Source organism: Bombina bombina, chromosome 3 (genome assembly GCF_027579735.1).
Source record: "Bombina bombina isolate aBomBom1 chromosome 3, aBomBom1.pri, whole genome shotgun sequence".
Classification (NCBI taxonomy): domain Eukaryota; kingdom Metazoa; phylum Chordata; class Amphibia; order Anura; family Bombinatoridae; genus Bombina; species Bombina bombina.
In genome coordinates, this window is record NC_069501.1 from 631429317 (window position 1) to 631454710 (window position 25394).

General features: G+C 41.6%; 1 protein-coding gene across 3 annotated transcripts in view; it reads left to right on the plus strand.

The window, feature by feature from the left end:
* Window positions 1-25394, plus strand: part of DHX40 (DEAH-box helicase 40) — a 527461-nt gene that overhangs the window by 213686 nt on the left and 288381 nt on the right. The window lies entirely within an intron of this gene.

Consider the following 25394-nt stretch of genomic DNA (forward strand, 5'->3'; position numbering starts at 1 on the left):
ACTCCACAGGATAGATCACAATGTTATCTATATGGCCCACATGAATTAGCAGTCTCTTGTTGTGAAAAGGTAATAAAAAAGCATGTGATAAGAGGCTGTCTGTAGTGCCTTAGAAACAGGCAGAAATGTTGAGGTTTAAAAATGTTGAGGTTTAAATGTTATAAAGTATATTAATATAACAATGTTTGTTGTGCAAAGCTGGGGAATGAGTAGTAAAGGTGTTAACTGTCTTTTTAAACAATATATATGTTTTTGAAATATTTCATATTGCATGCCTTTTACAGTATTTAAATGCTGGTTACTAGGTGTAAAATATATATATATTTTAAGTTCAAGTAAAATATTTAACCAATTCTACTGAGAGGTTAAAGGGCCATTTCCTTTGTAATGTTTTGATTCTGTCATTAAGGTATGGAGGAGGAGGGGTTGCACCTTTTAAGGATACACAGTGCTGAGGGGTTCATAATGTAACTGTGGATGTTTACCTGCAAGTCAGGGTAATTAAAATAATAAAAAAAAATCAATAGCAACTACTGTATAAGAGCTGTCATGTCACTGAAGGAATGAATAAATAAATCTTACATGGGCAGTACCTGCCATAAATATGTGATGAACTTTGACACATGGCAGTAGTGCAAATGATTCTGATAAGGGAGTGAATAAGTTAAAGGGACAGTATACACCAATTTTCATATAACTGCATGTAATAGACACTACTATAAATAATAATATGCACAGATTCTGATATAAAGTATAAAAATCCAGTTTAAAAACTTACTTAGAAGCTCCCAGTTTAGCTCTGTTAAAAAGGTAGCTAGAACACCCACTTTAAGTGAGAAATTACAGACACTCCCCCTCCCCCTTCCTCTGCATATGAAAATACTCTTTAAACAAACAGGAGTTAGTTGGAGTAGGTATACCTCTGTATTCTCCTACGACTTTGGGGCTTGGTTAGGAGCCTGAAAATTAGAGCAATGTTATTTATAAATAATCAAAACTATACATTTAAAAAAAAAAAAAAAAAAAAAAAAACGCTGTATGGGCTATATAAACGGATCATCTACAAAACATTTATGCAAAGAAAAATCAAGTGTATAATGTCCCTTTAACCCAGGAGATATCTGTTCTTTTATGGCACAACACAATTAATGTCAGAGAAGGCTATTCATTGCTCGAAACACACATACTGAGAAGAGACTTCAGAGAGTTTTCTGGGGTATAATTGCATAATGTTGTGCAGGACTCACTATCCAAAATAAAAATTTACAGTAGTAATCAATTATCCACAAGCTTTAATTCATTTTCACTTTTAATTGGGAAACACCTTTGTAAATGTAATGGCGGACAATGGGCTCTTTGCGAATCTTGCTAATCAGGTTATGCGTTGGATAAATGCTGTCTGATAGGGCCTTATGGTTTTCTAAGACTTTGCAATTCATACTGGCAGCCAAAGCCATACTGGAGTGAAACAGGAGTTTAAAATGAATGCCTAACACATATTTTAAAAGGCCATAATTGTTGAAAAATGACATGCGCTAACCGTTAGAGTAGGTCATTTTAAGACTGGTGACCCTGCACGACTGTATGTTTAACACCAGCAAAGCGGTTAAACACACAGTAGAAGTACCACTCAGGACATGCATAGCACGGATACTCACACTAAGATGACTTAATAGGGCTTCTGATTGTAACAGTGGCAGTTTCCGCTTGGGACCTGCAGTACTCTGTGGGTCCCGAGCGGTACTTCTACTATATGTTTAATCCCTTTGCATGGTTAAACACACAGTAGCACAGGGTTAATAGTCATAAGATTACATGCGCTAATGAATTAGAGCATCCCAAGTCTGGAAAGAGCTATGTAGCAGAACATCAGTGATGATGACAGGAACCATATTAAAATGGATGTGGCGCATCACTAGAAGCATGTCAATAATATTAAATGGGTTAACCAAGGCAAAAGTTGCCAAGGAGAAACTCTGTGTCTAGAGTATCACTGGTCTTCTTTATTATGGGCTGAATGAGGGGATTACAGAAGGTTGTGATAGTGACAACATTGCATTTAAATATTTGTTAAAGATTTGTTTAATAAATTCCGTTATAGGTGAGTACTATGTAATACACTTAATAGCTGTACCTATTCTTTTTATCTGTTTGTTATAACCAAATATGAAGGCAAATACAGCATACAGATAAACAAGAAATGGCATCACGCAGAACCCAAACTTTTTATCTGTTCATTTCTTCTAGAAATAATAAAGCTGACATGATATCTAATTGTAAAAATAATTAAATTCTAATGAAAGGATTCTTTTTAAATCTTGACCTTCTTATCAGCACAATCAAGTACTGTGGGGTAACTGTTGGCCCTTTATACAGCTCCTGGACAATCAGTTCTTTGATATTCAAGACATCTGCCTGGACGCCCTACTGATTTTTATTGTGGCCACCATTTAAAAGCTATCATATGTAAATTTCAAATCTAAATGCAGATTTACACACAAATGTATTAATTGAATTAATGGTTACTTTAAAAAACAATGTGCTAAATGGTGTACAGATGCTTACTCACTGTAAAAAAGGTTACCAGCGCTCTAACAAGAGTAATGATTGTGTGCTCATTCAATACTGTGAATGGATCGCTGCTTGTTGAATTATAATTTGTGCCTAGATTTTGATGCAAAGTGACATACAAACCTTTAGATGACGCTTGATACATTGGGCCCTTAATACTAAAATGAGTGAAATCACAGGTTGTCTTTTATTTAACAAATAAATAAGAAAGAATTTAAAGAAATTGTATGTATTGCTGTTATCACTTTTTTTTTTAAATTGAATGATGACACATTTTGTAAACTTTTCCGACACTTTCTCATCCATTACACTATTCTGCACTGATTTCCTGATTCAGAATAACTGTTCTCATTTTAAATCAATAAGAAATATGGGGCCGATTTAACAAGGGCTGGAAATAGCAGTTAAAGGGACAGTCTAGTCAAAATTAAACTTTCATGATTCAGATAGGGAATGCAATTTTAAACAACTTTTCAATTCACTTTTATCATTACATTTGCTTGGTTCTCTTGGTATTCTTTGTTGAAAGCTAAACCTAGGTAGGCTCATATGCTAATTTCTAAAACCTTGAAGGCCGCCCCTTATTTCAATGCATTTGGCAGTTTTTCACAGCTAGAGGGTGTAAGTTCATGTGTGACATACAAATAACATTCAGCTAGATTATGAGTTTGGCGTTATGAGTGAAAAAGCAGTGTTATGCTTCATAACGCTGCTTTTTCCCTAACGCCGGTATTACAAGTCTTGTAGGTATAGGAGTACCGCACACCTTTTTGACCATCACGCAACGTCAGTACCGCACTTTTTAAAAAGTCATTTTTCAATGGGACTTCCATAGCGCCGGTATTACGAGTTTGCCTGGCCAAAAAGTGAGCGGTACACTCTATAACCACAAGATCCGTACCACCATCTAAAGTCAGCTAATATGAGTTTTACGCTACAAAGCTGTAACATAAAACTCATAACTAAACTGCTACAAAGCACATGAAACACCCATAAACTACCTATTAACCCCTAAACCGAGGCCCTCCCGCATCGCAAACACTATATTAAATTTATTAACCCCTAATCTGCCGCTCTGGACCTCGCCGCCACTATTAAAATGTATTAACCCCTACTCCGCCGCTCTCCGGCATTGTCTCCACTATAACAAACCTATTAACCCCTAAACCGCCGCCCTCCTGCATCGCAAACACTATTGAAATATTATTAACCCCTAATCTTCCGTCAGCCCACACCGCCTCTATAATAAACCTATTAACCACTAAACCGCAAGCCCCCACAACGAAATATACTAAAATAAATTATTAACCCCTAAACCTCTGACCTCCCACATCACTAACTCTACATAAATATATTAACCCCTAACCCTAACGTAACCCTAAGCCTAACACCCCCTAACTTAAATATAATTAAAATAAATCTAAATAAACCTTACAATTATTAACTTGGAACAGCCAATAGAATGAGAGCTCAATCCTATTTGTTGATTGGATCAGCCAATAGGATGTAAGCTCAATCCTATTGGCTGATTGCAACAGCCAATAGGATTTTTTCACCTTTAATTCCTATTGGCTGATAGAAATCTTTCAGCCAATAGGAATTCAAGGGACGCCATTTTTGATGACGTCACTTAAAGGGAACCTTCAGGTTATGGTGGCGACCGTAAGAAGAGGATGCTCCGCGCCGGATGTCTTGAAGATAGAATAAATAAAAAGTGAGAAGCGGCTGCTTCTTGGGTGGTAACTAACCATAGAACAAGCTATTATGCTGTTGTTCGTTCTCAGGTTGAGCGCTTCTCTCTTTTTATTTATGAAAATTATGACATGACATGTTGAGCAAAAAGATGCTGCTTCTTGGGTGGTAACTAGCCATAGAACAAGCTATTATGCTATTGTTCTCTTTTTGCTCAACATGTGCCTTTCACAGAGAAGAACTTTCCTGAAGCATATCAGTCTGATCCTGACTTAACAGTACAGTCCAGCCCCGAAATACCAGGAAATCCCTCTCTGAACGAGAGAAACAGCAAAACCCCAGGCGTACGTTTCGGCCTATTGTGGGCCTCGTCAGTGAGGTGCAGCCATATCCCTCTAGGCACACTGAGCAACGGGTCCACGTCTGGCTTCCCGCATCACACTTAGGGAGACTTCCCTAAATGTCATAATTTGCATAAATAAAAAGAGAGAAGCGCTCAACCTGGGAACGAACAATAGCATAATAGCTTGTTCTATGACTAGTTACCACCCAAGAAGCAGCCTCTTTTTGCTCAACATGAGCCTTTCACAGAGAAGAACTTTCCTGAAGCATATCAGACTGATCCTGACTTAACAGTACAGTCCAGCCCTGAAATACCAGGCAATCCCTCTCTGAACGAGAGAAACAGCAAAACCCCAGGCGTACATTTCGGCCTATTGTGGGCCTCGTCAGTGAGGTGCAGCCATATCCCTCTAGGCACACTGAGCAACGGGTCCACGTCTGGCTTCCCGCATCACACTTAGGGAGACTTCCCTAAATGTCATAATTTGCATAAATAAAAAGATAGAAGCGCTCAACCTGAGAACGAAAAATAGCATAATAGCTTGTTCTATGGCTTGTTACCACCCAAGAAGCAGCCTCTTTTTGCCTAGAGGGATATGGCTGCACCTCACTGACGAGGCCCACAATAGGCCGAAACGTACGTCTGGGGTTTTGCTGTTTCTCTCGTTCAGAGAGGGATTGCCTGGTATTTCAGGGCTGGACTGTTCTGTGAAGTCAGGATCAGACTGATATGCTTCAGGAAAGTTCTTCTCTGTGAAAGGCACATGTTGAGCAAAAAGAGGCTGCTTCTTGGGTGGTAACTAGCCATAGAACAAGCTATTATGCTATTGTTCATTCTCAGGTTGAGCGCTTTTCTCTTTTTATTTATGCAAATTATGACACTTAGGGAAGTCTCCCTAAGTGTTATGCGGGAATCCAGACGTGGACCCGTTGCTCAGTGTGCCTAGAGGGATATGGCTGCACCTCACTGACGAGGCCCACTATAGGCCAAAACGTACGTCTGGGGTTTTGCTGTTTCTCTCGTTCAGAGAGGGATTGCCTGGTATTTCGGGGCTGGACTGTACTGTGAAGTCAGGATCAGACTGATATGCTTCAGGAAAGTTCTTCTTTGTGAAAAGGAACATGTTAAGCAAAAAGAGGCTGCTTCTTGGGTGGTAACTAGCCACAGAACAAGCTATTATGCTATTGTTTGTTCTCAGGTTGAACGCTTCTCTCTTTTTATGGCTGAAGATAAAAGATGCCGTCTGGATGAAGACTTCTTACCGCTTGGATGAGGACTTCGCCGGCTGGATGAGGATGGATGTCCGGACTTCGATAACTATAAGTGGATCGTCGGGGGTTAGTTTTTTTTTACTGGTAAAAGAGCTGATTTCTTTGGGGCAATGCCCCGCAAAAGGTCCTTTTAAGGGCCATTGGCAGTTTAGTGTAAGCTAGGGAGTTTTTTATTTTTGGGGGGCTTTTTTATTTTGATAGGGCTATTAGATTAGGAGTAATTCGTTTTTTATTTTTGATAATTTCGTTTTTTAATTTTTGTAATTTAGTGTTTATTTTTTGTAAGTTAGAAAATTGTATTTTAATAATTTAATTAATTTTATTTTATTGTAATGTTAGTTTTTAGTGTAAGGCAGGTTAGGTTTTATTTTACCGGTAACTTTGTATTTATTTGAACTAGATAGCTAGTAAATAGTTAATAACTATGGTATTTACTAACTAGTCTACCTAGTTAAAATAAATACAAACTTACCTGTGAAATAAAAATAAAACCTTAGATAGCTACTATATAACTATTAGTTATTTTGTTGCTAGTTTCGGGTTTTTTCATACAGGTAAGTTTATATTTAGTTTTAAATATGAATTATTTAGTTTATAATTGTAAGGTTTATTTAGATTCATTTTAATTATATTTAAGTTAGGGGGTGTTTGGGTTACGGTTAGACTTAGGCTTAGGGTTATGTTAGGGTTAGGTTTATGGGTTAATAACTTTAGTATAGTGGGGGCGACAGATTAGGGGTTAATAACTAATGTAGGTGGCGGCAATGTTAGGGGCAACAGATTAGGGGTTAATAACTGTAATATAGATTGCGGCGATGCTAGGGGAAGCAGATTAGGGGTTAATAACTGTATGTAGGTGACGGCAATATCGGGGGCAGCAGATTAGGGGTTAATAATTGTATGTAGGTGGCTGCGATTTTAGGGGCAGCAGATTAGGGGTGTTTAGACTCGGGGTTTAAGTTAGGGTGTTAGGTTTAAACTTAACTTTTTCTTTTTCCCCATAGACATCAATGGGGTTGCATTACGGAGCTTTTGTTTCCGCGATCGCAGGTGTTAGGCTTTTTTTGCCGGCTCTCCCCATTGATGACTATAGGGAAATCGTAAACGAGCATGTCAAAGCAGCGCTTGATTTCGGTGCGGTATGGAGCTCAACGCCACCATATCTCCCGCACAAGCTTTCTTTTTTAAAACTTGTAATAGCAGCGCTATAGGGAGGTGAAATAACGATGAAAATGTTGCGGTCGTTAATTTCCCTATAGCACTCAAAACTCGTAATCTAGCCAATTGTGACCACGCCCGTTTATTTACAAGTGAGAGGTACCGATTAGCTAAATGCAAGTCTGTCAAAAGAACTGAAAAAAGGGTCAGTCTGCAAAAGATTAGATACAAAGTAATCACAGAGGTGAAAAGTATATTAATATAACTGTTTTGGTTATACAAAATTGGGGAATAAGCAATAAAGGGATTATCTATCTTTTTAAACAATAACAATTCTGGAGTACACTGTCCCTTAAGGCCGCTGCTCCTTAACTCGTCCACCGCCTCTGAGGCATTGGACAGCAATCAACCCGATCGGGTTGATTGACACCACCTGATTTGGCCGCAAATCTGCAGAGGGTGGCATTTCCAAAGCAGTTCACGAGAACTGCTTGTGCAATGTTAAATGCTGATTGCATATGCTGTCGGCATTTAGCGATGTCGGACGGACATGATTCATTACAGCGATTCATGTCAGCCCAACATTGGATAATTCGGCCCCTATGTCTGAGTTCTTTTATGATTTATGTTATTAAACATTATAAACTAAAAAAATGATAGAATTATAATTAATTTCACTACCTACCTTTATTTATGCATAAGCTTTACAGTTGTACACAATTCACATTTTTTAATGCTCTTTACTGTCATATCTGATGTCTACTCCAGAATTTGTATTGTTTAAAAAGATAAATATTCCCTTTTTTACCAATTCGCCAGTTTTACTTAAACAACACAGTTATATTAATACACTTTTTATCTCTGTGATTGCCTTGTATCTAAGCCTCTGCAGACTGCCCCCTTATTTTATTTATTTTGACAGACTTATTTCCATCTTAATGGGAGGAGAGTCCACTGCTTCATTCATCACTTGTGGGAATTAAGAACCTGGCCACCAGGAGGAGGCAAAGACACCCCAGCCAAAGGCTTAAATACCTCTCCCACTCCCCTCATCCCCCAGTCATTCTTTGCCTTTCATACCAGGAGGTTTGCAGAGAAGTGTCAGAAGATTGGAGTAGTCTCTTATGGAGGGTAGTACTCTTTGAAATGGGACTGGAGTTTTAAGTAACCCTGTCAGCCTCTCAGTGAGAGCATGGGCGAAAGTTAGAGTCCGGAGATGCAGGGAGTATCGTCTCTGAAACCATCCCGACTCATGATTAACAGCTCCTTAAGCAATCAGTGTTGACGAGTTTTGCTGCCTGCTTTCTGCACTCAAGTCCATGTCAGGAGCGATGCTATTAACCTCTCACACTTGAAGGGCCGTGTTCCTGTTCCACGGCATAGATTCTAGGAAGATTGTTCCATTTATACACATATGATAATGCATGAAGACAGGGTCACAGTGTGTCTCTTTTATCTGTATAGGATCAAGGGTTAATATCCCCGGAAGGGGGATTATTGAACAGGGGGGATTATGCATAGTATCTTTATTGTCTAATGCTGCGTCATGTGTTGAGGTGAGGCTCTAGTAATGTGTGAACAGTCAAGATCGACGCGGCCCCTTTTTGGCGCGTCTTTCACGATAATGCAGAGGCGGTCCAGCATGGCATTCCATGTGACTGGGTGTGTCCTCTTCAACTTTCTCTTTCCTGATCGGTAATTGTGGGAGACGTAACGGTTTCTCCGTGGTCCAGGACATAGGAGGTGGTGAGTGCCCCGGCCATTGGTGTATAAAGGTGCCATTTAATTTATCTAGTCAGTGTTAGGCATAAGCTGTGGAGGACTCTGATATGTTAGAGGATACTCCCTCTTTAATTAACCCCTTAATGACAAGTGACGTACCAGGTACGTCCTGCAAAAACTTGCAGTTAGTGACAATGGACGTACCTGGTACGTCACTTGTCTAAGAGAGTGCTGGAAGCGATCGCAATCGCTTCCAGCAGCTCTCAGGGTATTGCAGTGATGCCTCGATATTGAGGCATCCTGCAATACCCTTAGAAAGCATCCGATGCAGAGAGAGCCACTCTGTGGCCCTCTCTGCACCGGTAGCGATGCGGCCGGTTCGTTGGTGGGTGGGAGCGCAACTGGGAGGCGGGTGGGCGGCCCATCGCTACCCGGCATCCGGCTCCTGTTAGTGCAATGTGCACGCCGGGTGCCGGGAGCGTGCGGGGGCGCGCATGCGCGTGCGCGCGCGGGTGCGCGCGCACGCCCGCGATCACCTACCCACACTGACACCAATGAGTGGGAAGAGGGGGGGAAATATATATATATGAGGATCTGGGGGGGGGGAGGGGGTTGGGGTATTGTGGGGGGCTGCTACACTACAGAAAAAAATAAATTAGTAATAAAAAATAATTAAAAACACTTTTTTGGGGGGCAAATTGGGTACTGGCAGACAGCTGCCAGTACCCAAGATGGCGGCAATTAGGTAGGGGAGAGGGTTAGATTGCTGGGGGGGGGGATCATGGAGGTTGGGGCTAAGGCAGGAGTCCATCACAGCTAAAACATTTTATTTTTTTTTATTAAAAAAAATAAAAACTCCTTTTATTTAGTACTGGCAGACTTTCTGCCAGTACTTAAGATGGCGGGGACAATTGTGGGGTGGGGGAGGGAAGAGAACTGTTTGGGAGGGATCAGGGGGTGGGATGTGTCAGGTGGGAGGCTGATCTCTACCCTAAAGCTAAAATTAACCCTGCAAGCTCCCTACAAGCTACCTAATTTAACCCCTTAACTGCTGGGCATAATTTACGTGTGGTGCGCAGCAGCATTTAGCGGCCTTCTACTTACCAAAAAGCAACCACAAAGCCATATAAGTCTGCTATTTCTGAACAAAGGGGATCCCAAAGAAGCATTTACAACCATTTGTGCCTTAATTGCAGAAGCTGTTTGTAAATAATTTCAGTGGGAAACCTAAAGTTTGTGACAAAATTTGTGAAAAAGTGAACTTTTTTTTTATTTGATGACATTTGGCGGTGAAATGGTGGCATGAAATATACCAAAATGGGCCTAGATCAATACTTTGGGTTGTCTTCTAAAAAAAAATATATACATGTCAAGGGATATTCAGGTATTCCTGACAGATATCAGGGTTCCAATGTAACTAGCGCTAATTTTGAAAAAAAGTTGTTTGGAAATAGCAAAGTGCTACTTGTATTTATGGCCCTATAACTTGCAAAAAAAGTAAAGAACATGTGAACATTGGGTATTTCTAAACTCAGGACAAAATTTAGAAACTATTTAGCATAGGTGTTTTTTGGTGATTGTAGATGTGTAACAGATTTTGGGGGTCAAAGTTAGAAAAAGTGTGTTTTTTTCAATTTTTTCCTCATATTTTATATTTTTTTTATAGGAAATTATAAGATATGATGAAAATAATGGTATCCTTAGAAAGTCCATTTAATGGCGAGAAAAACGGTATATAATATGTATGGGTACAGTAAATGAGTAAGAGGAAAATTACAGCTAAACACAAACACTGCAGAAATGTAAAAATAGCCATTGTCATTAAGGGTAAGAAAATTGAAAAATGGTCCGGTCATTAAGGGGTTAAACCCAATACCCGCCTGCTCAACTGTGTTCCACATGCTTTGACAAAATTGCTATGTCTAAAAAGAATAAGATATTTAGTACCACTGAGCCATCCACCCCTGAGGACTCTCCGTCCCATGAGGTGCGTTTCCTACATTCATCTCCGATTACACATGCAGCTCCCCAGGCTCCTACTAATCCTCCTGAGGGAGGGGCCTCTTGGCCGCCAGATTTCGCTGCCCAGTTGATAACAGCGGTTTCTGAGGCCTTCCATGCCCTACTACGTTCTGCGAAGCACTTGCAAAGGGACAGACATAGCCTTCTGTCCAGGGTTCATCTACTCCGTTGGATGTCTCTGATAGATTATCCGATGATGACGTCTATGATACTTCGGAGGGTGTTCTCTCTGGGACGGGTTTGGTGTCTTCTAAACCTCCGACTTTAAAATGGAGCATTTGCGCTTTTTAATGTAAGAAGTACTTGCTACGTTAGAAGTCCAGAACCAAAACTTCCGGAACAACCTTAGATCCCTAAGTTAGGTTTTACGAGGACAGGGTGGTGCCTCAGACCTTCCCAGTTCCCGTGAAGATGTCTACTATTATTAAAAGGGAATGGGAGAAACTTGGCTCGTCCTTTTCTCCCTCTACCTCTTTTAAAAAGCTGTTCCCCGTTCCGGACTCTCAGATCAAGCTATGGGGGGCCATTTCTAAAGTGGATGGAGCTATCTCCACGCTTGCTAAGCGTACGACTATTCCCCTCAAGGATAGTTCGTCGTTCAAGGAGCCCATGGATAAGAAATTAAAATCCATGTTGAGAAAGAGGTTTTAACTCACAGGGTTTGTTTTTCAACCGGCAGTGGTGATCGCTGCGGTGGCTGGAGTGGCTACCTACTGGTAGAGACTCCCCTCGAAAGGAAAAGATTAAGGCCTTTAAGGGTAGCTAATTCTTTTATCTGTGATGCAAACATGCAGCTTATTCGCCTGAATGCCAAGACATCAGGTTTCTCTGTTCTAGCCCGCAGGGCTCTATGGTTAAAGTCGTGGTCTGATGACATGACTTCCAAGTCTAGATTGCTATCCCTTCCTTTTTCAGGGGAAGGTTTTCTTTGAACCAGGACTGGACTTTATCATATCCACGGTCACGGGAGGCAAGGGTGCTTTCCTTCCGCAGGATAAGAAGAACAAGACTAAGGGCTCTACTTTTCGTCCCTTTCGTTCAGACAAGTCTCAGCGCCAGCTGCCTGCTGCGAAGACCGAGCAGTCCAAGGGATCCTGGAAGCCAGCTCACTCCTGGAACAAGTCCAAGCAGAGCAAGAAGCCCGCCGAGGCAAAGCCGGCATGAAGGGGCGGCCCCCGATCCATTTCCAGATCACATAGGGGCAGACTATATCTGTTCGCAGAGGTTAGGATGAGAGATGTTATTACAACCACCAAAGTGCTGGTGGTTAGATTTGTATGGATGTCTTATTAAATAGGTTCATGTGACAGCAGAGAAAACAGCTATATGCTATAGCAATAGTTTTCGCTATCATCTTAGTATAGCCGTCTTGTCATTGGCAAGTATCCAAATAAATACATGCACTTGTGAGAAATGGCATGTATATGTATCCCAACAAAGGTTACTCACTTTAGGCAATCTGGATGAACAATATCTGCTGGAGTGTAATGGTGTAACTCTGTACTGAAAGCAGCAGGTAAAGGTACTCGATATAATATAAACAAATGTATCAGGCAAACAAAAGTCAAAGTACATGCAAAATGATCTGAGTGAAATCCGGATGAGTCCCAGAACTGGTGCAAACTCCAGAGGTGGTGGGTAGTTGGTAGCAGGCTGGAAGCGTGTGTGAGAGGAGAGGAAGCGTTCCGGCCGTAGCTGATGACGTCACAGAACGAAGTGACTGCTCTCAGTGTGGAAGCTGCAGTCTGGATGTGCTGAAGCGAGTAACAGGCAGAACAGCGGTTGCTATCACGTAGAAGGAGGCTGAAAGGTAGGCGTAGTGACTTGAGTGAGCACATACAAAATAATCCAGCAAAGATTAGTATAAGGCAGAGCCTTATATGGAGAGCTGGATCAAGGTCTTAAAGGGACAGTCTGTTGGTAAATAAGCAAGAGTGTGACAGATGTACAGGATCCTTGGGTTCTGGAGGTTATTGCCCAGGGTTACAGGATAGGGTTCAAGTCCTATCTGCCCAGGGGCAGATTCCTCTTGTCAAACCTATCCTCAAGGCCAGAGAAGAGAGATGCCTTTCTCGAGTGTGTGCAGGATCTCTCCTCTCTCAGAGTTATTGCTCCATTACCTCTAGCGGAAAGGAGTCTAGGGTACTATTCAAACCTTTTTGTGGTCCCATAGATGGAGGGCACGTTCCGCCCAATTCTAGACCTAAAATGCTTAAACAAGTTTCTGTCAGTCCCATCATTCAAAATGGAGACGATCAGATCGATTCTGCCCCTAGTTCAATAGGGCCAATTTATGACTACAATCGACTTGAAGGATGCTTATCTTCACATGCCAATCTACAAGGACCATTTCTGGTTCCTCAGATTCACATTTCTGGACCAACACTTCTAGTTTGTGGCCCTACCGTTTGGTTTGGCGACTGCCCCAAGAGTCTTTACGAAGGTTCTGAGAGCACTGCTCTTGGTAGCGAGAGCCAGAAGTATAGCGGTGGCCCCTTATCTAGACAATATTCTGGTCCAGGCTCGATCCCACGGATGGAAGATAAACGAAGGAAAGAGTTCTCTGGTCCCCAGCAACAGGGTGGAATTTCTGGGTACGATAATAGATTCCATATCCATGAAGATGTTCTTGACAGATCAGAAATGTTCCAAGATTGCATCCAACTGTCTTGTCCTTCAAACCTCCTCAAGAGGACATCTGTGGCCATGTGTATGGATGTGATTGGGCTCATGGTATCCAGCATAGATGTCATTCCATTTGCCAGGTTCCATCTTAGACCTCTTCAGTTATGCATGTTGAGACAGTGGAACGGCGATCACTCAGATCTATCCCAACAGAGTTCTCTGGATGACCGAGTCTCTCTCTTGGTGGATTCGCCCGGGACAGCTGTCCAAGGGGACTTCTTTTTTGAGGCCATCCTGGGAGATTTCTGACAACGGACTCAAGTCTATCAGGATAGGGTGCGGTTTGGGGTGCCAGAAAGGCACAGGGCAGGTGGACTTGAGAGGAGTCGATTCTTCCAATAAATATTCTGGAACTTTGGGCGACAACGCTCTGAGGGATTGACCCCTCCTGAGGGATTGACCCCTCCTGGAGTCGTCACGATTCATCAGATTTTAATCGGACAACATTATCTCGGTGGCTTACATAAACCATCAGAGGGGTACGAGAAGCTCCCTCACCATGAGGAAAGTATCTCGGATTCTGGAATGGGCAGAGACCCACAACTGTTCGCTCTCAGCATTCCACATTCTGGGTGTGGACAATTGGGAAGTATATTTTCTCAGCAGACAATCGTTTCATCCGGGGGAATGGTCTCTCCATCCTGAGGTGTTTGGAGAGATCTGCAACAGATGGGGGACACCGGAGATAGACCTTATGGCGTCCAGACTCAACTTCAAGCTACTCAGATATGGGTCGTGGTCCAGGGATCCCCAGGCAGAGGTGATAGATGCCTTAGCGGTGCCTTGGGGGTTCAACCTGATTTACATTTTTCCACCATTGCCACTCCTCCCTTGAGTGGTGGCCCGCATCAAACAGGAGCAAGCTTCGACCTTTCTGATTGCTCCATTGTGGCCACGGAGGACGTGGTTTGCGGATCTGGTGGGAATGTCATCGTCTCCTCAATGGAGGTTACCCTGTCGCAGAGATCTGCTGGTTCATGGTCCCTTTCTCCACCAAAATCTCAACTTTCTGAGGCTGACTGCATGGAGATTGAACGCCTAGTCTTGGCTATGAGAGGGTTCTAGGAGAGAGTGATTGAAACTTTCATTCAGGCCAGGAAACTGGTCACTCGTTGCATCTATCATAAGGTGTGGAGGACCTATTTATCCTGGTGTGAGGAACGTGGACATCCCTGGCACAAGGTTAGGGTATCCAGGATTTTGGCTTTTCTCCAAGATGGTTTGGATAAGGGCCTTGCCCCCAGTTCCTTAAAGGGACAAATTTCGGCTTTATCAGTTCTGTTACACAAGAAGCTAGAGGAACTTCCTGATATTCAGTCCTTTGTTCAGGCTCTGTCTAGAATCATACCGGAACGTCTGCTCCTCCTTGGAGTTCTTATGGTTTTGCAGAGGGCTCAGTTTGAGACTATACATGCGCTTGACATTAAAATCTTTACTGGAAGATTCTATTTCTTCTGGCTATTGCTTCAGCTTGCAGAGTCTCTGAGTTAGCGGCCTTGCAATGTGAGCCTCCTTACCTGGTTTTTCACGCTGATAAGGCTGTGCTTCGCACTGAACTGGGTTTTCTCCCCAAGGTGGTATTAGATTGTAACATCAATTAGGAGATAGTAGTTCCTTCCTTGTGTCCTAACCCTTCTTCATCTAAGGAGAGTTTACTTCATAACCTGGATGTGGTTCGAGCCTTGAAGTTTTATCTTCAGGCCATGAAGGATTTCAGACAGACTTAGTCGCTATTTGTTGTGTATTCAGGGAAGCATAGGGGGCAGAAGGCCTCTTCCACTTCACTGTCTTTTTGGCTGAGGAGCATTATCCGTTTGGCCTATGAGACAGCGGGACATAAGCCTCCCCAGAGGATTGCGGCTCACTCAACTAGGGCTGTGGCCTCTTCTTGGGCCTTTAAGAACGAGGCCTCTGTGGAGCAGATTTGTAAGGTGGCTACTTGGTCCTCTTCACATACTTTTGCGAAATTTTACAAATTTGATGTTTTTGCTTTGGCGGAGCTGGTTTTGGGAGAAACGTTTTGCAGGCTGTGGTGCCCTCAGTATAGGGTCCGCCTCCTTTTACCGTCCCGTTTTTGTTCATTCAGTGTCCTCTAGAGCTTGGGTATTTGTTCCCACAAGTGATGAATGAAGCAGTGGACTCTCCTCCCATTAAGATGGAAATAATAAATTATGCTTACCTGATAATTTCATTTCCATCTGTGGGAGGAGAGTCCACTGCTCCCGCCCGTTTGCTCCGAAAGGCGGACCTAAATTTTATATTGTTATTCTGGCACCTTTTATACCCTGATATTTCTCCTACTGTTCTTTGTTCCCTTGGCAGAATGACTGGGGGAGGTATTTAAGCCTTTGGCTGGGGTGTCTTTGCCTCCTCCTGGTGGCCAGGTTCTTAATTCCCACAAGTGATGAATGAAGCAGTGGACTCTCACAGACTCCCACAGATGGAAATGAAATTATCAGGTAAGCATAATTTATGTTTTTTTAGCCAATCACTGCTGGCTCATAAATAACTCCACGGGAGTAAGCACAATGTTATCTATATGGCACACAGGAACTAGTGCTGTCTAGCTGTGTCAAAAAAACTCCCCTGACTGTGTTGTTATTTTTCTGTTTGAGAGTTGGTGCCAAAATGCCTTTAAGATTTTTTGTCTTTTTATACACAAATTTCGGTTGGTTTGGAAGTGATTGTCCTAAGTGTGGGTCTGACTTTAGAATTTTCCAATGGGATTTAATTATTTTCTCTATTTTAATCCTGTCTTCACTATGCTCTGTAATGACAACACAGGTCTGAAGAGTAAAGGTATAATATTGACAAGTGCACTTGTTAGGAATTGATACATTGGGACATATTCTCTAACGAACAAACAGCTTACAAGAGAATCTGTTTAAATATCTCATGAAAGAGACTGCCTCTGTTTTATGAACTGTTGCAGGTGTACAGCAAGTACCCTAAAAATTTGCTGACATACAGCGATAGAAATGTATACTGGCATAAGTGTGTAACACTAGTTACTATCAATATTAACTTAGGAGTTTGTCATTTGCGAGACGCTATTTTGCAAAGTACTAGGAATTTTATATAAGTATATATTTTTTAATAAGGATATTCTTCTAATATATTTATTGTCTTATAGTGATAAGGTTGGCCAACCATATTGATTATTTTGGGCTGTTAAGTTTTTCGTATGTTACCCATTTTTTAAACATTGCAGGCATTTGCATTGCAGCTGAGATTTTGAGATTACCGCTCTGTTTTTTAAAATACGACTGATTTTTAAATACCACTTATATTTTAAGATATCAATCATTTTTAAAATATCTATTACTTTGTGCTAATCCAAGTAACTACAGAATTGTCTCTATTTTTGATTCGAAGCAGACAACACAGAGTATAGTAAAAATAAGATTTGTTATAATCTTACAAATATTCAAGGTGTTTCTCATATTATTGTTTTTAAAGATAATAAATTTCAAAAAAACTATTTTGTTAACGTATATAACCCCTTTTATGAAAACTTTTTCAGATGTTTTATGAATTTATATAAATAAAATTACTTTTGCATAGATCTAAAACATAGCCATTTTCTCTTATTTCTGGTTATAAGCCAATTGGCGCTCTTGTTTCTGCTCCTCCCCTTTTCTAGGATCACTGTTGTTTGGAAGCTCCCATAGACTGAAGAGCTTTTACTATCTCAGCGTAGATTGTATATATTCGTTAGAGTATCCAATAAGATGTCTTGCTCAGAGAGCTTACAAACTTGTTAATCTCCGAAAATCTACCCTAGATACTTAGTTTAGTAAGATAAAAATCCTTGAAGGACATCTGCCATCAGCGCGTATACTGCTGGCCGGATGCTCATCAGTCTGATCTGAATTTATTTCAGATCGCCAGTTATCTTTTCTTCATCTGGGTCAAGCAGAACCAACAGCTGCATCAGATGCTGCGTCTTACAGTACAGTGTTTAATGAGAGTTCCAGCATCAGTGAGTTGGTAGCATGAGGACATCTGCAATCAGCGTGTATACTGCTGGCCAGATGTGTATCAGTCTGGTCTGAATTTATTTCCGATCACCAGTTGTCTTTTATTCATCCGGGTCAAGCAAAATAAACAGCTGTATCAGATGCTGCACCTTACAGTACAGTGTTTAACGAGGGGCCCAGCACCAGTGAGTTTGCAGCGTGAGGACATTTGCCATCAGCGCATATACTGCTGGCCAGATGCGCATCGGTCTGATCTGCATTTTTTTTTCAGATATCCAGTAGCCTTTTCTTCATCCGGGTCAAGAAGAAAAAACAGCTGCATCAGATGCGGCACCTTACAATACAGTGTTTAATGAGGATCTCAGCACCAGTGAGTTTGTAGCATATAAATTGCAGACTCATGCCATGGTTTTTATATTCTAGGCCTTTACTAGAAAACCTTTTTTTAGAGCAATTGCAGATTAATAATGCCGTAATTCTTACAATCCTTAAAGTTGGTTTATTGCTTTTACTGCCAGCTGCATATATGTAGAGGAAGCACAGAAAGGCATTGGTGCTTCCTACAGTTATGGCTAAATATACTATAATATGTTAAAATATTTATTTTAAAAATGAAAGTATTTATTAAATTATATTTATTTTTAAATAAAAGTGTGTAGATAATATTGATCATTATTATGTATGGTTTGTGTACTATGTTTTGTCTCAGAGTACTGGTGCCCATAGGAAGCTACAAAGTGTAAGCTATTACTTCTGTCATTTATTTGTATTATTTTACAATGTATTTTAATTTGAATTAGTATTATTCAGTTACTGAGTTGGGTTGATCATGGTAACACTACCTGTAGTAATTGGTGTTTATACCTGCAGCTTCCACTTGATGCCATTTGTATTATGTTGGAGGTAGTTACTGTTCTTCATACCAGCACATATTCAGAGCAATGGCTGTTAAGCACTAGCTGTACTATAATGTGCTAGCTGTGAAATAAATATATTAGATAACTAATATTTACATGTCGGTGATAACTGAAGCTCAGCAGGATCAATCTGGCAACTCTAGTAAAGTGAGCAGCAGTTATGAGGGTGGTGGCTTTGTGTTGTCAGTTGGTTTTGTGACATAACTGCTGCATCACATAAACCACGCCCCTAAAACTGTCACCATGACAACTAGGCATCACATTATGCCATGACTGTCAGTTTAGCCTTTATTTATTTTATTAGTGTAGCTTTAACACAAGATATTTAATTATGCATAATAAAACAACTTTGTAATATACTAATTTATTTTGCCCCTTTGCATGTAATTTAGCTCTGATAATTGTACATTGAGTTTGAACTGCATCCTGCTGACTTTTCAGAGCTAACTCTGCATCAACTCTGCATCAAATCTTTTCCTAATTGGCTTTAATAGATAACGACTACAAAACAATTCACTTTATACTAACTTAATGGAAATGATTAGCCTTGTCTGCCTACTATAAGGCAAGTGTTGGGTGCAGTTTTTCTATTGAAAACCAATTGCAGTAAACGGGAGTTTATTTTGTTAAAAAAATGTTTACACTTGGCTTATATGTTTTTATATATATATATATATATATATATATATATATATATATATATATATATATATATATATATATATGTTCTGTAGGACGGTAACAGAAATGTCTTGTAATTACAAGGTGTTTGCTGTCCACAAAACTCCCATTATAAATTCTGAGTTTCCAGTGCTTATATGTTGGGAATAGATTATTAAAATTACATGAACTGCTTTGGTCTGGTAATATCTACAGAGCTATGGCTGAGCCTCAGGATCATGTCATGTGATTAACTCGGGGGTTACCAGCCATATGAATTAGCATATGTAATTGTGTAGTGTAGCTAGGAAAATACAGGTGGTAGGTCTGTCATTATTTAATAGTAGATTCCTCACATTTAGAAGCCTTTATGTCTGTATCAATTTTATATTAATTATAGTTGATCTGAACTATACAAATAGGCTGTCAGGTATTTTAGCAGGCTGTCCAGTACAATCTGTACAAAAATACAGGGTCTTCTAGGCATTTATGCATTAGAAATATGCTTAAAAAAGAAGTTACACTGTGCATTTTCTATTATATATGTTACAGGCAAACATAGGGATGTTCGATCATTGCTGGGTGTTTACTTCTATCAGCCAAGGGGGTCACATCACTTCTACGTACATGTGTTACTGGCAACCAAGGGGTGAAAAATATTTGTGGTGGGATCAAGGGTGGGGCCTAAGGTTGAGCTTTTTTGGGGACATTGTATGAACCCAGCCACGTCCCGTGTCCAGTCACCTATAGATCGTCCGGTATTTTTATGGAGCACAGCTGGCAACCCTATCTGTAGATGGAGCTGTATTTTAGTGCAATCATCTCACTGCATACTACTTAGCCTTGATTTTATTGTCTGTGCCATTGTTTCCATTTATAGTCCCATCTTGCCTCCTTATAAAATCCCCTCACCCTATTCATTTTGGCATGTTTCAGCTCAGATCATTCTACACTTGTGGAACTTTTATTAAAGGGACACGAAGTCCCCAAAAATATTTGTTCATTATTCAAATAGAGCATACAATTTGTAACAACATTACAATTGACTGATATTACCTAATTTGTTTTGTTCTTTTGGTATCTTTTGTTGAAAAGCATACCTAGATAGACTTAGGAGCTGGTACCTAGCTGCTGATTGGTGGCTGCACATATATACCTCTTATAAATTTCTTACCAAGGTGTTCAGCTAGCTTCCTTCAATAAAGGATACCAAGAGAATAAAGCAAAATAAAATAAAATTATATGCTCTATCTAAATTATGAAAGAAATGAAAGTCAAAATTCATGATTCATATAGAATATGAAATAAAAAAATAAAAAAAAACTTTCCCGTTTACTTCTTTTATTAAATTTACTTGGTATACGTTGCTGAAGGACAAAGAGTTCACAGATAATTTTTGTATATGTTACAAGGGGTCGACAAACCTGTTTAAAATTTAGGAGCCAGTAAGAATATTTAGGAGCCAGAAAAACGTTTAGGCGCCATACAGTGGTATTTCTATATAGATATATTGAGAATAACCCAAAAAGTTAGGAACCAGGGGTAAAATTCTAGGTGCCAGTGGCTCCCTGGGTTTGCCGAACCATATGTTAGCCTGTGATTGGCTGACAGCTTTTCATGTGGTATAGGGGACAAGGAAATGAAAGGAAACTTTAAGATATGTCAGAGAAAAATCGCTTTTGGAAATCAAAGTTTGCCTTGTCTTTTATTATACATGTATTAATTATGCAGGTCTACTTTAATGATCATTTGAAAGATAATGTTGGTTCTAGTATAATTAAAAATTGTACTTTACATGGAAATTTGCTGTACTTTTGTATGCATATGCATAATAACTTCCAGCTGAATGCAAATTAATGCAGTGTAAGTCACCAGCAAACTCAGATGAAGCATGCATTAAAGGGACAGTCAAGGCCAAAAAAAACTTTTATTTTTCAAATAGGGCATGTAATTTTAAACAACTTTCCAATTTACTTTTATCAACAATTTTGCTTTGTTCTCTTGGTATTCTAGTTGAGAGCAAACCTAGGAAGGCTCATATGATAATTTCTAAGCACTTGAAGGCCGCCTCTAATCACATGCTTTTGCATTTGCTTTTCACAACAGGGGAGAGTAGTTCAGGTAAACCCTATAGATAGCATTGTGATCACGCCCGTGGGTTGTGGCAGACACTGCACTAATTGGCTAAAATGCAAGTCAATAGATAATAACTAAAAGTCATGTGATTAGGGGCGGTCAGGAGATGCTTAGATACAAGATAGTCACAGCAGTAAAAAGTATATTAATATAACAGTGTTGGTTATGCAAAACTGGGGAATGGGTAATAAAGGGATTATCTATCTTTTTAAACAACAAAAATTCTGGTGTTGACTGTCCCTTTAAGTGAGACCATATGTTAAAATGGTGTTAGTCAAATAAAGGCTTTGGCTTATGATGTGTTGGCTAAGTAGTAGGGACTGATATTTAGCAGCAGTTATGCTTTTCAGTATAACAGATTGTGAAGGCAATCTCTAAATGAGTATGGTCAACTTTAGAAAAGTTGGCTAGAAAATGTATTTTCTTCCTAATGGTAAAGAGTCCACAGCCACATTCATTACTTATGGGAAATAAGAAGCTGGCCACCAGAAGGAGGCAAAGACCCACCAGCCAAAGGAATAAATATTCCTCCCACTTCCCCTATCCCCCAGTCATTCTTTGCCTTTCGTCCCAGGAGGTTGGCAGAGATGTCAGAAGTTTTCTTTTAAAATTATTTTACTTCCAGTTGTCCAGTCGTCCTTGAATGAGGACCGTAATTTGGCCCTGTTATTACAAGTCTGCAAATCCTGGCTTTCATGCCTGGATAGTTTGCCAGGTCCCTCTGGCTCGGGGGACCCTGGGCCTTCCGAGCAATCCGCCTCTGGGGACTCTGCTCCTCAGGAGGCGCTTCCCAATCGCATACTCCTTTTACTTTTGAGGTTGGCCCGATGTTAATGTCCCCTCCGCGCAGGGTGGATAGTTTCCCCCGGAGATGGCGGGACATTTTCGATTTAATATTTTAATGGTGCTGATTCGCTTGCAGGACCCTGAAGTTTCCTTGCAGTTATGTGCCTGTTATGTGCCTGCCTATTCCGGATGTTCAGACCGTGAACGGCACTATAATATTCCCCCTGGGGGTGTTTGTTCCCCCTTGTTGTTCCTTTTATTATAGGATTGGGCGGCTGCGTGTCCTATTACGGCGACTTTTTGATTTATTGGGGGATTCTTTCCTTTATGGTCCGAGGAACTTCTCAGTTCTCTCAAGGTTCTTCGAGATAGGCTAGTGGGGATGTGTCTCTCCCCGGTTGGTCTACTGTGAGCTTTCCCAGTCTTTTTTTCTGGAGGTTACGTTTCTGTTTGGCAGGTCCTGCGGAGACATAGTTCCCTCTGGGCAGATGCCTTCGGGTGCCCTTGGTTTTCTTTTATCCAGGCCGGATTATTTTTCTTTCTGTTTTCCCTATGGGAATTCTGGGATTGCTTGATTTAAGTTCTTCTATGGAAGTTGTTCCCGGATTTCTTCCGGAGTTTTGTGTGTGACCTGTTACTTGTTAGTGACGCATGATGCGCCTGGCTGGTCCGGCGGGACCTACTGATTCTCTTGTTCAGTGATTTGTTTTTATACACAAAAAAAAGAGAAAAATTACACTATTCTTCTGGACCTTCGGGTCTGGCCCGTGTCAGTCCGCACTCGACGTCGGGACCGGTGGTATCCCACCGCGTCCTTTTGCATCCCTGATCCGAGGGGTGTGATCCTTACTGTGTAGAGTGGTTCTGCCCTTTTGAGCTACTGTTGATGGTTCTCCTAGAGTCTTTGCCATCGTGTAGTTTAGGCTGTCATGCGGAGGTGGCCAATGTTCTCTACCTCCACCCCTGGGAGCTTTTTAGGCTCTGATGGGATTTTGGATTGGCTTCTCTGGTGTTGTCACTGGTGCCCTGGTCGTCTTTATCGCCCCTTGGGGGTTTGGGCCCGTGGTGGGCTCTGTTCTTGGAGTCCTGTGCCTCAGGGCTACTGATTAGTTTTTTTTTCCCCTACTGAACTTGTGCTGTGGGTAGTTTTCGCAGTATCTCTTGTGTCCTTCTTGGATTTTGATTCAAGGTTCTTTTTCCTCATTGAGATAGCCTGCCAGCTGGTCCGGCTTAGTCTTGCTGCCTTGGGCGCTCACTTATGGAAGTCTGGTTTCCTCCTTTATGATTCCATTGTGTATCTCGGGGGTGAGTCTACGGTTCTGGCAGTCTAGCTCTTTATCCTATCTGTATGTCCCTGTTGTGCCCCTGGGATTTGGGGTTGGGTCAGGATGGGTCCTATTGTCTCCCTTTTAGGGAGTCTGGGGTATTTTTGGTTTGATACCTTTGTGGAGGATGGGCTCTGGGCCTTTTTGTTAAGGGGTTTCCTTTTCCTATTCCTCTTTCGTGTCTAGGACTAGCTCTAGCTCGGTTTGACCTCTTTTTCCCCTTTGTCTCTGCCTTCTTCAGACTTTGTCACGGCACATGGGTTGGGCTTGTTGGTCGCCTTGCTGCTTGTCTTAAGGGGGCTCGAGCGGTTGCTCTCAGTCTTGGCCCTTTTGTTGGGTTCTGGGAGGTCTGTATTCCTTTCTGTCCTAGGATTTGCGCTGGTCACTCAATACTTTGGGCGTTCTGTGCCTGTACAATCATTTTGTAGATTGGTTGGATGTCCTGGGGACAAGTGCTCCCTGTCTTGCACTTTTCTGAGGGACTCTTGTCTCTTTTGGATTCGCTTTGCTGCCTAGTAAGCGGAAGGTTTGCTGTTGGGAAACAGCTACAGTAATTTTACCTTGTCTGCTGGCAAGCTATTAAGCCCAGGTGGCCTAGTGGTTAGCTTGTCTGACTAGCAAGCTGCAGTTCTTGAGTTTGTACTCAGCTGCGATTACTTGCTATTTCATATCTGATGTCTGTGGGCTTGCCCTTAGGGATTGTGTCCTCAGGTCTCTGGGGTTTTTCCCGGGGTCTGGTCGCTTCTCAAGCGTGCCTGGTGGTCCTTCCCTTCCTTTTGTGTAGGGGTGGTGGTCAGCTATTTTGGCCTATGGTTAGCTTTGCTACCCAGCTTGCAGAAGGTTGCTGTTGTCTCCAGGGCAACTGTTGCTCCTTGAACTCCGCTAGCATGCACTTTAGGGTCCCTTGTGAGGTGTTTTTCGGAACCCTCTGGGGGAGTTGGATCCTTGGGATCTCTTTGTTCAGAACAGGAAGGATGTTCCGCGGCTCTGTGGCCTATAGTGGTGTAGTGTTCTGCGCAGTTTCCGTTGCGTAGGAGCGGGATGTTTCATATCCGTTTTCGAATGGGGACTCTGCTTATTTTTGCGCCACTAGTTTTTGCCATCCTTTTCCTGTCTCTCTCCTGAGTTTTTCTCCGGATAGGGAAATTTTTCCTTGCTTGTGAGGCGTCCTCAGTCTCTTGTGGTCAGGGGTGTGGGACTTGGTCTGTTTTCCCCTGCTCACTGGGGTGGGGGTTTTCCTTCACGTCCTCGTTTATATGGTGACGCGTGTCCACGCTGTCTCGCTGTTTTGGCATTTGCTGGTCCTTAAGATTAGTTTGTTTCTTTTCTGGTCCTTTCCTGACTTTTCATATAGTCTGTTCGGGTGTAGCCTACTGAGTGGCTCCGGGTTGTCTCCTTGTCACCCTGGACGTTCCTTTTCTTCTGTCTTTTATCTTCCCTCTGGGAATTTTTAGTCGGGGTCCCTCGCTTGGTTGAGGGGCTGCGGCGGAGTTGTTGCCAGATGCTGTCCTTGAGGTGGGTGCTCTCGGTTGGACCCACTCGTGGTTCTATCTAGGTTCTTTGGACTGTTGGTAGATTTGTGTTTCTGGGACCGTTTTTTTTTCAAAATGTTTGTTGATCCCTGTTTCGGATGAACTGGGACTTTGTTTTCTTGGGAATCTGTTTTTAGGTTGGGGCCTTTATTGGTCCGCCTCTTACCCTCCCGTTTTGGCATTCTGTGTCCTCTTTGGCTTGAGTATAAATTTCTCATAAGTAAAGAATGAGGCTGTGGACTCTTTCCCATTAGGAAGAAAAACATAAATTATGCTTACCTGATAATTTCCTTTTCATCCGTGGGAAAGAGTCCACAGCCCTCTGACCGTTTTTTTGAGTCGTGGTGTTTGTTTTTTTTATCTTCTAGCACCCTTTCACCGTGATGCTTCTTCCACTGTTCCTTGGCTGAATGACTGGGGGATAGGGGAAGTGGGAGGAGTATTTATGCCTTTGGCTGGTGGGTCTTTGCCTCCTCCTTGTGGTCAGGGTCTTATTTCCCATAAGTAATGAATGCGGCTGTGGACTCTTTCCCACGGAAGAAAAGGAAATGATCAGGTAAGCATAATTTATGTTTTTGTTAATATAAAAAGTGT